Raw genomic sequence first — 14,502 nt, 5'->3', positions numbered from 1 at the left:
CTACTCATTGAAATGGCCAGTTTGAAGGTCTCACCCCTTGGAGAGCTCTTGTACTGCATTTCCAGCAATCTCCTCTCTTACAGAAGCATGAATCCTATTTTGCTGCTTTGAAGAGCGCACCTGAGCGGTAGATTTCCTTCATTTTCTTTGGCTTCTATATTGACCTTTAGTCAATGAGGTTAAAATACCTCCTTCACTTTGTCACTCTGAAGTCTGGTGTATCTCCATAACAAGAGGGAGATACTTCTTTCTTTTTTTCATACACCTGCTTATACCAATTTTTATCTTTTCATAGCACAAACATATCATATTCATTGAGAAATGCTCCACAAAGTAAAGTTTTTGCTTCCATTTCACATGCATTGTATAAGAATTCTCCTTTGAATGTTCTTTATTATGTATAATTTGTAATTCTTTCTTATGAAATTTTACTTTTGAATACACTCTTTCTCTGTAAATGAAGCATAAATCCTTAGCTTGAGAACTATTTTTTTTGTGGAAAATGGCAATGGAGCTGCCACTGCAGGTTATATATCTGCTATGGTATTAAAAAAGCTTTGTTAATAATGTAATGGAGTCTTGTAGAATTTCTTATTCTGCTTCTATTTCATTCACAAGAAATTACTCTCCAAAAAATAAACACAGCTTCATTCAAACAAAAATATTCTGGCTTGTCAAAAACAGAAGTGCAGGAAAATAATGTTCCTTCATGGTGGAGTCAAATCAACAAGGTCCTTGTGGAAACAAACTCAAAAACCTTAGATCTTATCTCTAGATCTAAGTGGGATACTGAAGAATAAAAAATATGTGTCTACATTCCCTCAGCAAACTAGGTAACTTCTGTTTGTTCTCTCTTTCTGTCACACACATGTACTAGAAGGAGTAATACAAATGCAAACAACAATTAAGACGGCTTTCAAGCATTTGAGGTCATGAGGGGCAAAAATGATGACAAATTGCTTTTGTCATTATTTGGCCCAAGAGAGCTCTCATGCATCAGAAAGGGTGAAACCATACCACCAATTCCACAAACAAATCATGTGAATGGCAAAATTCTCATGCATTTAACTGCAATGAAAATTTTATACTAAAAATGTATTTAGTACGGAACCCACTAACCCATTAATTCTTATATTTTGAATGCACTGCAAATACACTATATACCACAAGCTAAAAGTCCATCAGGCTTACTTCAGGCACAGAGAGAATGTGATCTCTCAAGAGGACTTAGGAAAAAAAAAATCTGTTCCTGAGCATACTTAGAAAGTTTTGATAGTCATGCTGTTTAAGTCAGGTAGCTCAAAAAAGATTTTTATATAATAACATTTCTAAAAATACGATAAAATGGTATTTCACCCAAGAATAACCTAATCCTCCTTAACATCTTTGCATAGGGATTAGAGCAAATAAAACCAAACCTGTTAGTATTTTTAGGAGGAAAAGTAGTCCCAGGGAGAAATTGGGTATGACACTCACATCCACTGACATTTAAAGAAGACTGAATTTGAAAAACTCATATTCAGTCCCCAAATATAAGAACTACAGGACTGAGATATCTGAAGGTTAGCACATTATTATCAATTAATGGATAAGTATAAAACCTTTAGGCTTTTATTCTATCTCAGGTTGGTCCTTGAATGAAATTGGACTGTGCAATTTACTACTCAGTGGAACTGAGAAGAGGACACAGAGTTTGTGCCAAGATAAACTAATCAGAGACTTATGTATTTCATCACTGTCATGTGTGATTTAAACATCACTCACCAATTTGGTATTAGTCTTAAAGAAATTTACAAAATCTCTTGATCAGAACTCAAAGTCCCAAATCTAATGACCATTCTACTATCTTTTTCATAGCTTGAAATCTACGTATATTCTGAGGGCTTTTAAAGGAGGCAGAAGGAAATCCTAAATAAACATATAATCTTGTCTCTCTCAATGCCATGTTTTAGTTAAAATATCCCCAAATCTCTGTTGATGAATAGTGTCTGCTAAAAACTGTTCTATGACAAGGGCACAGAAATAACTTGATACAGACCCCCAAACTCCAGACATTTTCTTCGTGAGCAAGCAACTTCAGTAGAACAAAAATGCAAGTCTTTTTTTTCCCAAAAGAAAAAAAAAAAGTGCTGTTTTAACATTTGCTGAAATAGAATTGCACTACAGTGTACCTTGCAAAATAGATTAAATAGAGAGGAAAAATTACTTTCATATGTTTCCCCCCAAAGGAAATATATATTTTATACTGTTCTAAGGAAACTGGACCTGTAGTCTCTTGTCCAAGACCATTATTGAAAATAGCTGATCTTGTTGTACTTTGAAGTACTTACAAAGGTAGCAACACATTTTTGGCACATACAAACCTTATTAGCAATTAAAAACATACGATATTCAGATTTCTGGGATGTAACATTTTGAGAGAGATTAGTAGATGTTTCAAAGTAAGAGTAATTTATTTATTGTCCATGAATGGTGTATCAGATACAACATAAACTATTTAATTAAATATGTATGCTACCTCCAGTGATCCTATGGTGGCAGCATGCACACCTATGAAAAGGAAAGGCAAAGGAAAGGAGTGTGATGCACACGTAATGTAGTCTGGAAATGGACCATAGAAGAGACAGCATCTTATTTTTTAATGTATTCTGCTGTAGTTTGGCAATATTAGGAAATACCTATGTAGTGTGTCAGATTGCATCTCAAAGCTGGTATAGTAACCAAAGGCACAAAAGAAAGTTTGTCAGCAAATTCATATAGGCATCATGAGAGGTGAGTAAGTACACTCTGTGCTTTGGAAAAAAGTTTCCCTCTATTTACTCTGCACCTAGGAAAGCTCATAAAATCTTGTTATGTTTATGGCTGTTTCCATTTAAAAATATGTTGGAGTACGTGTGTAAATTATAACAAAGATTCATTTGTTCCAGAGGAGGGGGTCAGACTAATATTATGGTCTTCAAAGCTACAGACTCTATATTTCCTCACTAGTCAGTGAAATTAAAATGTCAGAATAAACAGATTTTGAAGATAAAATAAACATTTTAGCATTGTTCTACTCGATAGTATAGTATTTCAAACTCCAGTAATCTGTTCAACATTTTAGAATGACTGGTCCATTTACTATTGTTCTTCTTTTTGTATTTCCCATTAATGATTAAACATTTACTTGTATGACAGATAGCTAATACTTAACTTCTTCTTCCTTTAATTAGGAGTTTACATGTTCAGTACATTTGCTCACAGATTTAAAGGTCTGAATTCTCCATGCTCCCTTCTGCAATCATAGACTTGCTGACATTTCATTTAGCCAAAGTGCTTTGCCCTCTCAAACCCCCTTGTCATTCTACTTAAAATCGAACTGAAATTGAGAACATTGGGTCGGCACTGTGGATTGCTCATTCTGGGATTTTGTCCGCGTCGTTGGACAGAGCTTCTGTCTAATCACTCTTTTCTTGTGATCTGATGTATTGGCTTTGCTTAGCTGTACAGTTCAGCTGAACGTATTATGCAGATATACCCATGAGAAGTAGCTAGCACAACAGTGGCTATGCACGACCATCTAGCATGTGGTGCTATCTAATAACCCAGGAGCTGGAATGCAATCTATGGTTCCCTTTCACATATATTTAACCTGTTCTTTTTCCTGTAGATTTAGCATTCTTCAGTAGGTTATCATCTTCCATAACACAGGTGTCATACACTCTCTGTTTGGTCATTTCATCCAAATGGTAAACCATGTGTAGCTGGACTGTGTGTTCAGTTCAAGTTATTTATTTTCAAATGGTCATTTGGACATTTCCCAGTCTATCTATCCTTTTATATACAATACATCTATCTATTGTTCATGAAAAACAAGTAAATTACTTGTTAATCTACTATCTAACTGCTATCTAAAGATACCCTCATGAGACCTTCATGACATCAAATGTTATAGCTCCAGTCATTTAAGCTACATATACTTCAGGCCTTCGAAACATTATTTCATCGTATAAAGATCAGATTAGAATTATTTCTGCATAAGCTTTTTTATAAATAGTTAGTAAAAGCAATATATTTGGATACATTTTTTGTGAACAACAATAACTAATGTCCATGAAGGTGACAGCTCAAGCAGTTTGAGGTAGAATAAAACAACTTGATCCAAAAATTTCTGAAATCAGAAAGAATATTCCCTTGCTTTCAAAGGTTGCCCGAGGAGAATCATTCCACTGTTACATTGCTGAAAATCAGATCTTCATTTCAATTTCAAAAATATAGATGAATGAATTCATCTTATGCTTGTAGGCTAATTCCTAGTAGCAGAAGGACCAAAAGTCTAGAAACTTAGGAAAGTGCTTTTCTCCTCTTTACTAGCTAATCAGTCTGTATTGTTCAGAATAGCCTTTACATAACCAGGTATTAATGAAAATCACTGTTTCTTCCCTTACACCTTTTTGCAAGTACAAAGCTTTACATTCTATGACATTTTGTAAACACTTTCTGCCAGAAAGCTCTAAAATTCTTCATACAATAGCGTCAGCAAGTACTATCAGAGTGCAGTACGCCTAAGAAAATTCTTTTTATCAATCAGCTGACATTTTTCCCAATAAAATACAATCCTACATGTATTTTGTAGGTTTTCAGTTCATTTCCAAAAAGCAGCTTTGCTTTTGCTTGCAGAGGAGATAAAATTAAGAATCTTTTGATGTCACATTCGCTAAGTACTCCTTTATAAATAAACACCATTTTACTCAAGGACATATTAATCTTGTTAACAGATCTTGTTGCCATGTTACGCTATGAGAAATAAACCACAAACCAGGCCCAAACAGGTTATTCCGAAGAAGAACATATGTTTATAAAGAATACGTATGAGTACCTCAGGAAGTTTGTTGCCCTTAAAGCAATCTGGAATGCCCTAAATTACAAAAATTTATTCATTACTTTTGCTCCAATGTTTGTATCTATCTCAACTACAGCTCAATATTGTATATAATATGCAACATCTAAAACCATAAGTAAGATCCACTTCTCTTGTAGTAGGTATTGGTAAGAATATAGCAAAATATTCTCTGAAATCTCAGACATTACTAAACAAAACAGACAGAGAATGGTAAGAAGACAGTGAATATTATTAACCTTATTTTATAGATGAAAAACTGTGCGGGAGATTAAATACTTGAGATATATAAAGAACTTGTAATAGAATTGTGAAAATAAAATAGCAATTCCAAATCCCATTTCCAGTACTTAATTACTTCTTAGTCCTTCATCTTTCCTTTTTTCCATTTTATGCTCCCAGATGTCTACCATTCAACTGATGTAATCATTTATGAAGGATCCAGTTTTTAAAGAAGAAATAATATCTGGGTCCAAAGCTAAAAAAGGGTTGTTTCATGATATGTTTTTCTTAACCATAGTAAATTCTGCAAAAAACCAAAACCCAACTACAAAACCCAAGAACCAAAGGTCACTATCACAATTAAAATGGTTTTCTGAAGGAAGCCAGCATTTCAGAGGAGAACTTGCAGCTGGTCATATATTAAGTATTGTACATACCAAGCAAAAACTGCAGTAAGAACATCCTGCAGTAAGAAGCGTAGGATGTGACTCCTGGGGAGGCTTGCGCACCCTTAAGAGATAGGTAGGCAGTACACACCACATTCAGTAACCAATAATTTGTTGAAACTTGGCTGAGCGTGATATACTACTATAATATCTAATAACTTTTCAGATATTTTTGTTACATTCTTCTCCTGATATCATTTATTTGGTTACCAAAGGTTTGTTTCAACAATACTGCCAGTCTCTTATTTTATCAACAGTTTTCCAGGCTATCTTTTGCCTAAAGTCAGAGAAAACACCAAGTCATATTGAAACTTAGCTGAAATACTTTAAAAAAACAAAATAAATTCAGGAACCTGTTTTGAAATGCAGCTAAAAGGAAAGCAACTCTCAAAAATATTTTTGACAGCTATGAGAATTTCAGTACTAAGTGTTTTTCCAAGACTTGATTTAAAAGTGATGGTACTGACTCACAGAAAATGGACGTCCAGTTCCCAAGGTCAGCTGAAAAACTTCATAATTTTTATTAAGATATAGTACAGTGTAGATACTAGGCTTATTCAGAGACAAATTTTACCTTATCTTTGAAAACAGACTCCTTTAAAACAGAGAAAATATTTTCCAAAGGACTGAAAGTTTTCCTAGTATTTCCAATAAATTCCTTAAATAATTTTTCTGGCCAGAACATTGATAATTAATAATGCTTGCAGGAATCAATCACAGCTGTATAGACAGAAATTCAAACAGATGTAAGCAAGAGTCGTATGCCCACTTCTCTTGTAGCTGAGCAGGCAAAGACCTTGGCTCCCCTTACGCTACTGCATGTTCATTATCAGAAAACTCCTTTTTATTTGCCCCTTCGGATCAACTCGCATAACTACCTGACAAACTGCTCTATCCAAATGACCTGGATTCAACAAAGTCCTCCCAAGAAAATTATTTCTCTTTGCCCAAATCGTTGTAGCAGGACCAAGCTGCAGCATGATTCCCCATGTGTACGAGGGCAGATCTGAGGGAGAAGTAACCTTAGGTGCAGTGGCTATAGTGTTTTGCTTAGAGCAGTCAGCTTCATTTGCTGTTTTACAAGTGAATGAAAATTCCTGACATAAAATAGTAATTGCATCAATTTTAAAAATACCTATTTTTTAATCTAACCGATATAAATCCCAGAGATGGCACATTAACAACTGTAAAATTAATATGCCTCTAGTTAATAAAAGAAGTATTGCCTTTAAAAAACCTTTTCTTTTTTTTTTTAATTTAGGAGGCTTTAGAAAGTTACATTTAGGGCAAGTTGTTTTCTAGAATCTTATTAAATTGAGAAGATTTTTTAGCCAGTTTATGAAATGCACGAATGTTGTAAATAATCACAGAAGCTGATATTTTGAGAAGTCTGGTAAGTGTAGGTAGTAGATTAAATGATGATCAAAGGGTCAATACAGTTAATTTTTGTTGATATCCTACAGTCCCATTAGGCTAGTAAACTTTTGCTTCACTCTTTGTATACTATATCTTCTATGTCTCAAAAGAAAAAAAAAAGTTTGCAGACGAGTACTGCTGAGCTAGGGACATATTTTAAATGACGGTAAAATCAGAGTGCATTAAATTATACTCCCTTCACTGCCTGGCAAAAAACAGCCTTTAGGGATGTTACATAGGACGCAGATTTCTGACTGGTACTATTTTCCTGCAGAATTTAAGCTTTCCTAAAGAAATAGCACTGCAATTTTATTACAGAAAATGCAATAAAGAGGTGGGAAAACACACATACATTGAGCCTGAACAAAATTTATATGCATACAGACATCTGAATTTAAGCTCAACATTATTCATATTAAAAGGCATTTCTAAAGATGAATCTAGTAAGATTACACACTAGGCAAGACATTTATAATATGTAAAAACATGAATAGTTGTCTTCAAAATTTATAAATCATTCAATTGGTTGTCTACGATTCTGCAGTTTAGCTTGTACCTGATGATGCTTAAACCATGATTTTCAATTTTTTTTTTTTTGACTATTGAACTTTTTTCTTTTAAAAACTTTGCTTTTCTATTCATTCTAATGCACAAAGTCCCATTTAAATCAGTGGGAGTAACAACATTTAATATTCCTGAAAATGTCACAAGGTGATTAAATACCATGAGGTACCATATAGGATAATCATATGCTTGTAAATAGTCATATTGTGTTATTAAATTAAGTATGGTTATCTGCAGCATATTTGTATATACATTAATTTGTATTGGGGATCAAGGGGATAAAATTCTTCATACAAATAATCCAACCAAATACAGTGGGACCATCTGTGAATTAAGTGATCATAAAAAATTTATTGGGAATTTGACTGTGACTTTACTCGGTCTTCACATCCTCTCCTAGTAGCTTTTTATCTGTATGCTTTATAGTCAAAATAGTACATGGTATAACATAGTGTATATAATATAAATAGTGGAAAGGAAACGGGAAAATAAATATTTTTAATTTTCATAATTTTTTAATACACAAAGAAAGAGTAGCTAGTTCTGTAACACTGAGAAAGTAACAATCTCTAAATAAGGAGAAAAATAATGAAGGTGTATTCAAAGTTCCTGGGACATTAATAAATGTGGCTCTTGTAGAGACAGAAGTATCCTAAAAATATTGGCTGGTCAAGTCAAAGATTAACACTGCATTTCTGGCTCTTGTGTACGGAATATTGTATTATGGCTATACTATTCCTCATATAAAACTTTTATGGGAGGAGTTTAAGAAATATTTTTCGGCAAAGTTTTTTTAATGGCTATACTGGACAAGCAGACGTGCAAATACAATGTTTATATTTTATTTTAAAAACTCAATTAATTCCTTGGAAAAATGGTTCTGAAATGTACTGAAACAATTTTGTGTAAGGTTTTTTTTTTTCTTTAAAAGACACACTACAGAGGAAGACCCATTATAGTCATTAAAGAAAATAGAGAGTGACCCAGTATAGTAAGGAAGTCTTCTTTTTTCAGTCTTAAAAAAATGTATTTGATTTAGTCACAAAAAAACACCTCAACTGAAAACCCGACATTTATGATAACAGTAGTATGTCCCCAAGGGAACTAAGTAGGTTTCATTTCCATTCTGATTCCTTTTGATTTCAGTCTTATTTTGAAGCAGAAATCTAAAACCCACTTGGGCAGGAGTAACTTGACTTTCAGGGTTAAGCCTTTCACCAGTCCTTCCAAAACCCACCAGAATCTATTCAAGTTGCAAACTTTCTCACAAATATGTTTGTAGAGCATCAGTGGAGATGTCTTGGATTTTATCAGGAAACTCCCAAAAGATGGTTTGGACTGTGGCTGCGTACTTTAACTTCAGCCTCAGCAGGTCTTCCCTGTCATTAGAAATTCCGTAGCCTGTGCTAGGTCCAGGTACCCAGTTTTGGAGCAGGGAAAGCGTCAGACCATCAACAACTTCCCTGCTGGGAAGGGGCCCTGTGGGAACGGTGCTTCCTCATTAAAGTGCAGAAAATACAATGGCTGGGGCTGGGATGTCTGAGTGGGAGCAGAGTTTTTAAAAAAATATGAAAAGTTACACACGCTGATTATTGCACTACTTTAAAAGAATGTTCTTTAGGTTGCAAAGTCAAAAATAGCAGCTCTGAGACATAAGGCTTCTTACGTAACTTAGATCCATCCACTTTATTCATATATGTTATGATACAGCCTTTAATTACACAGTTTAATGCAATTGTCTCCAGAGCCTCCTTTACTTGTTCTGTACACAGAAGTCTATTCTTAGCAAAAAGTAATGACTGAGTAATGAAGAAAGCTGTTGTGCCAATGAGCAGTACACCTGCCCTGCAATACAAAAGTCCTTGCTAAAAAGGAGGGGGGTGTACCGCATACCAAGGAGACGCAAACGCTGCCTTGAAGAAATATGTTCTATTCCCTCCTCTCCTAAAAATCCCACGTGATTTTGGTCAGTCTTTTAAAGCCAGGCATTTTCTGGGGGATCATTCCTTATGCTGTCCAGGACATTTGCATCTTCGGGGAGCACGCCTGGCTGGATAACCCGGAATATCAGAGCTGATCACTCAAAGCTGTAATCTGAAGTCAGTGCGAGCTGTGCTTTGAAGTTATAGCAGATGCTTAGAGGATGTAGTGTTATACGTGAAGTACTCAGAAAAACTTCAGATTGTGCACTCAGTATTAGTGAATGTTTTTACCTGCAGTCTCTCTTCCCTCAGTTCTCCTCTATGACTGGGATAAGAGCATCTGTCATCTCACACGGGCATTGTGTAATTTTTAATATTTGCGTAGCAGCTCAGATATTGTAGTTATGAAAACCTTAGAAAAGCCCAGGGAAAAATTAATAATTTGTCTTCAGAGCTGGTTTGAATATGGACAATAAATAAGGCTCAGGGCTACACACTGAACAGCAGGGAGAAAATAAAAAAATCAAAAAACTTATTATCCAGACTATGCACTGAATGAGGCAGAAAGCTCAAGGAAAAAGTGGTATATGATCATGTAATTAAAGACTATTTCATAACGGATACCCAGAAACAGATGAAATTAAAATTGTACAGTATCTTTTATCCTGGCAGTTCAGAGCTTGTAAGTGCTTTATTTTATAAACTTAATAATGTTCTCAGAGCATAGATTTTGCATGCAGTATGTCCATACATGTTAGACTGACACCAGTGACTTAGGTTAATTAGAGAAGAAGCAAACTGGCCATACTGAGGTAGGCTTTAAAAACCTGGGTGCTAAATGGACATCTAAGAACAACAAAAGGAGTGTGAAGATTGATTCAAATATGTAGATGAAAAAAAATACATGAGAGTCTATTTTCAAACGGCAAGCATTTTAATACAGGATAGGTCATCTCAGCAATGGGGGTGGAAAGTGGGGTTAAAATATGAACATTTTTTTAGCCATTAATTAATAATTTTATAAGGGAAGAATTGCATTGCAAGTTCTTATTATACCTCTACAAATAGAGAAAAATCAAAGAGTGGAATAAGTAATTATTGTTACCATACAGGTGTGGGTAACAAGCAAGCAAAGCTTCTTGCCAGTCATTTTTGTGCTGGCAAAATGTTTCTATGCATCTGAATGACAAAGGAAACTTCTATAAAGATCACAAAGTAATATTACATAGTAGTGGGCAAGGTTAAGCCTGTTTGTTTCTTGAGGTTTTGGGGTGTTTTAATATTAATAAACTTGAAAGATTTTTTTTTTTTTTTCCTAACCAGAGGACCTGATTCTGATCTTACCCTTATTTTACAATGGCTTAATGTATTAGCTAAGAGAGGCATCAATCCTGATTTACACAGAAATGAAAGGAGTACCGGGACAAATTATTTTACTCATTCAATTGACAGAGATTCTACTGAATGTGACAAACCTATAAAAGCAAAATAATCTCGAAATACTGTCCAGAACAATATATATTATTTCTAAAGACATTTTTCTCTTTCACTTCCATTAGTTAATTAATTTCCTTAGGATCTCTTTCTGTATTCTCTAATTTTGTTGTTTTTTAATGCAAATGTGAGTAAAACGGAGAGACAAGTTCCACCCTTAAACACAAACAACAAAAAAGATGAAAGCCATCAACTTAGACTGCTATCTTTCCACTTTCAGTAGATATGTTTCTGTTTTTTTAATAGGGGAGAAATTGGAAGGAAATTTTATTCACTTGCCTTACTATGCGTGCTTCCATGGTTTAAGATTCACAAAATCTACCAACGTGACTCAAGTATCACAATGGGTAATATATGACTCAATAGCAGAGATTTGTTTAATCAGTCCCTTTACAAACTTGAATGATGTAGGTATTTATAATGTGCAAGACCCTACTTATTTAAAGACTTCAATGATATTTAAAACAAGAGAATGGGATCCAGCCAATGATAAGAGAATAGATAAAACCTCTGAATGCTAACAATTTTCCAAATATTACAAATGTGGTTGTCAGTGGATTTGCAAGAATAGCAGGTCAAAACTTCTATTACATAAACTTTTTTCTATCATTGGAATTAATTTGTTACAAAAACCTGAATAAGAAACAGCGTGAAAATATTTTTCTCATCACTTTGAACCTGATGTACGATTTAAATTTTGAGTTTCAAAATTTGTCATGTGGAAAACAAAAATAAAAACTGTGCTGTACTGCTTAAGTGTGCAACTTATTATAATGCCAGACTCAGCCGTTTAACTGCTGTAGAGGAAAAAGCACAAGTTCAAGGCTGCGTAACTAACTTTCAACCTCACTGCTTCTCCAAATACTCTGGACCAAGAACAGTGTCAAAAACCCCAGAAATTCCTGGAAACTACCACAACTGATACAGCGTTCATGGAAAACTAACGGAGTTTTGGGTCAACAAAGAAATATACTCAAATCATACTTTCTTCCTGGTGAACTAGTAGGAAAATGCTGATGTTTCCTCATACCACTTAAGTCAGGAATGTTTTATGTAAGAATATGAAATCTGTATTCAGAATTCTTCAGTAAATGTTTAGCCAAACCAGACAAATTTTTTGTCTAACGTTGAATGACAGTCCACAATTTGTCTCTGAAAAACTGTATGTTCTAAAAAAGGCCATGTTCTTTGCAATGTAATAATATTACAGGAATTATTTTTCTGCAGTAAGTATCACAGAAAACAAACCTCACAGAGAATCAGCTCCTGGAAGGAGGGCATTAAGCAGTTCTTAGAAATTCTATTTTCAAATCTTTCTTATATCACCCCATGATAGTCTTAAAAATTAAGTGACATACAGCTATTGGTTTATAACTTCCATTTTCACCTGCCTCTCCTCTGATGAGGAAAAATGGGAAGAAAAGCAAACTCAAAATAAGCAAAACTAGTAATCTCTCTGTCAGCACTAACATTCCTGGAAACTTCCTGAAGAAATTCCACTGCATTTCTAGGGGATAATGTCATACGAAGCATCTGTCCACCCCATTATAGATACTAACCTCAAATTCATTGTGCTTAGCCGTAGCAGTGTGTGTGCTCTGGAAGGAGATGCAGTGTCTCGCTAGCCTCTCCGCCTCTTGTCCCTGGCCCTTCCAGGTTGAGTCTGGTTTTACAAGTGTAAAATGTAAGCCTGTTGCTGCATAAGGATCAGTGGAATCCAAACTGGTTTAGATCGCTTTTATCACTCCTGTACGATTCAGAATCAGGAAAGATAACATCTTCCCTGAGAGGGGTCTAGACCTTTTTTTTTTTTTTTACTAGCATTAGGGCCCAATTCTCACATTTTTTTCAACAATGAATATTATCTTTGCATCACAAGATCGTAATTCATCCTAAAGCTATTCATCATGGTTGTCCCCCAGACAACCATTGTACAAATGCTGATATGTGTGTGTGAACATTTCTGTTGTCACCTTTGCGAACAAAGAAGAGTCAGGATAAGCTACTAAAGAAAATTACAATATTGAGATACAGATCTTCACCCCATGTCTACTCACTAATTCTGTGATTTTCTATACACTTCAAAAGAAAGTACATATAATTTATAATATATACATGTAATCTTTCTCAAGGAGTCTTTTCTTAATGGAAATACCTCCTTTGACAAAAGTGTCATTTTTTTAATCTTTTGTTAAAGCTAAGATGCATAGAAAAGAAAGAAGATCAACATGAAGGTCATTCTGTATCTGAAATTAAGATGTAATTCTGAAACTTTGGAACTGTGACATACATCTCCAATTGCATAGTGTAATGTCAGTGACCTCCGTAATGGCTGTACGTGTTCTCTTAATTACAAAAAGACATCACCGTGGGAATAATCTGTCTAGTTTCTCTGCCTTTAAGCAACACAAAGACCTTTCTCTAGACAAAATCATGAAAAAGTCAAACCTTTTCATTTCAAGACCTTTTGCACTGTGCCACAGACTAAAAGCAATCTGCAACTTGCACACCTACATAGCATTGTTGGCATGTAACACCTACATAAGCAAAATATACTGTTTCACAGTTTGTAGTGGCAGCAACTGCAAAAGTGATTCTATTGAATACACCACCTCCTTTTTCGTAAGATTTTTCCACAAATTACAGAGTCCCTTAAATGTAACACAAAATTAGTCATATAACTTTACTCTTACAGCATAGTTCATAAGCATGTAATAAATTAATGAATAATTATAATGATGATGATGGTAACAAATACCCAAATTTATGAGAAGTATTTTCTCTATAGATAATCCCAGATGAATACTACAGTCAGAATCAGTAGGTTATTTAATTTGCCCTAGATCTTCTCTGTTTTCGTATTCCCACTTGAATAATAAGTTCAGAATCAGCAGGTTATTAGGTTTGCCCTAATTCTAAACTTGAGTCAATGGGACTTCACACTGATTCCAATGGAAAATGAAAACAGAACCCATTTTTTTCAGCTATCTATAAGGCACCACATTTGCTGCTTATGAGGACCTAGCTGAATAGTTTCAGGTTCATAAACAACTCCACAGAATTAAAGAAATCCTGTCATACAATCTTCTTCTTACAGAATGCTGACAGCATACCTTTGTCTCTTATTTCTTTACAAACTCAAACAAGGCATGACTGAGGCCACCTCCCGCTTTCACCCCCAAATTTCTCGTTGAAAATGAAAGAGAACGAAACTTTTCAAAAGTGATATGATCATTGACTGGGAGCCAGAGTTCTCCAGTATCCTCAGACATTAAATCTTGGATCATTTTACAGTAAAAAGGATAACTTTTGTACAGGTGTTGTAACAATGCAAAGGATGAGCACTGTTACGACCATGAGAAGAGCTGAATTGTCAAGGGGAAAGTGGTTGACAGTCGACAAGCTACACCATTTCCAATATCTAGTCAGACTAATGGAAAGCATGTAATGGCAGATCAGTTGTGCACAAGAAAAACCACATTATTCTAAACACTCAGCTATGGACAGATAGGCAGTAGGAATGGTGGCAACTTCAAAGCCAGCTGATAAGTATCAGTTC

General features: G+C 34.8%; 1 protein-coding gene across 16 annotated transcripts in view; it reads right to left on the bottom strand.

Annotated features, from left to right (window-relative positions):
* NRXN1 (neurexin 1) overlaps positions 1-14,502 on the bottom strand; it is a 730,978-nt gene that overhangs the window by 704,118 nt on the left and 12,358 nt on the right. The window lies entirely within an intron of this gene.

Source organism: Harpia harpyja, chromosome 13 (assembly GCF_026419915.1).
Source record: "Harpia harpyja isolate bHarHar1 chromosome 13, bHarHar1 primary haplotype, whole genome shotgun sequence".
Taxonomy (NCBI): Eukaryota; Metazoa; Chordata; class Aves; order Accipitriformes; family Accipitridae; genus Harpia; species Harpia harpyja.
This window is presented reverse-complemented; position numbering and strand designations above follow the sequence as displayed.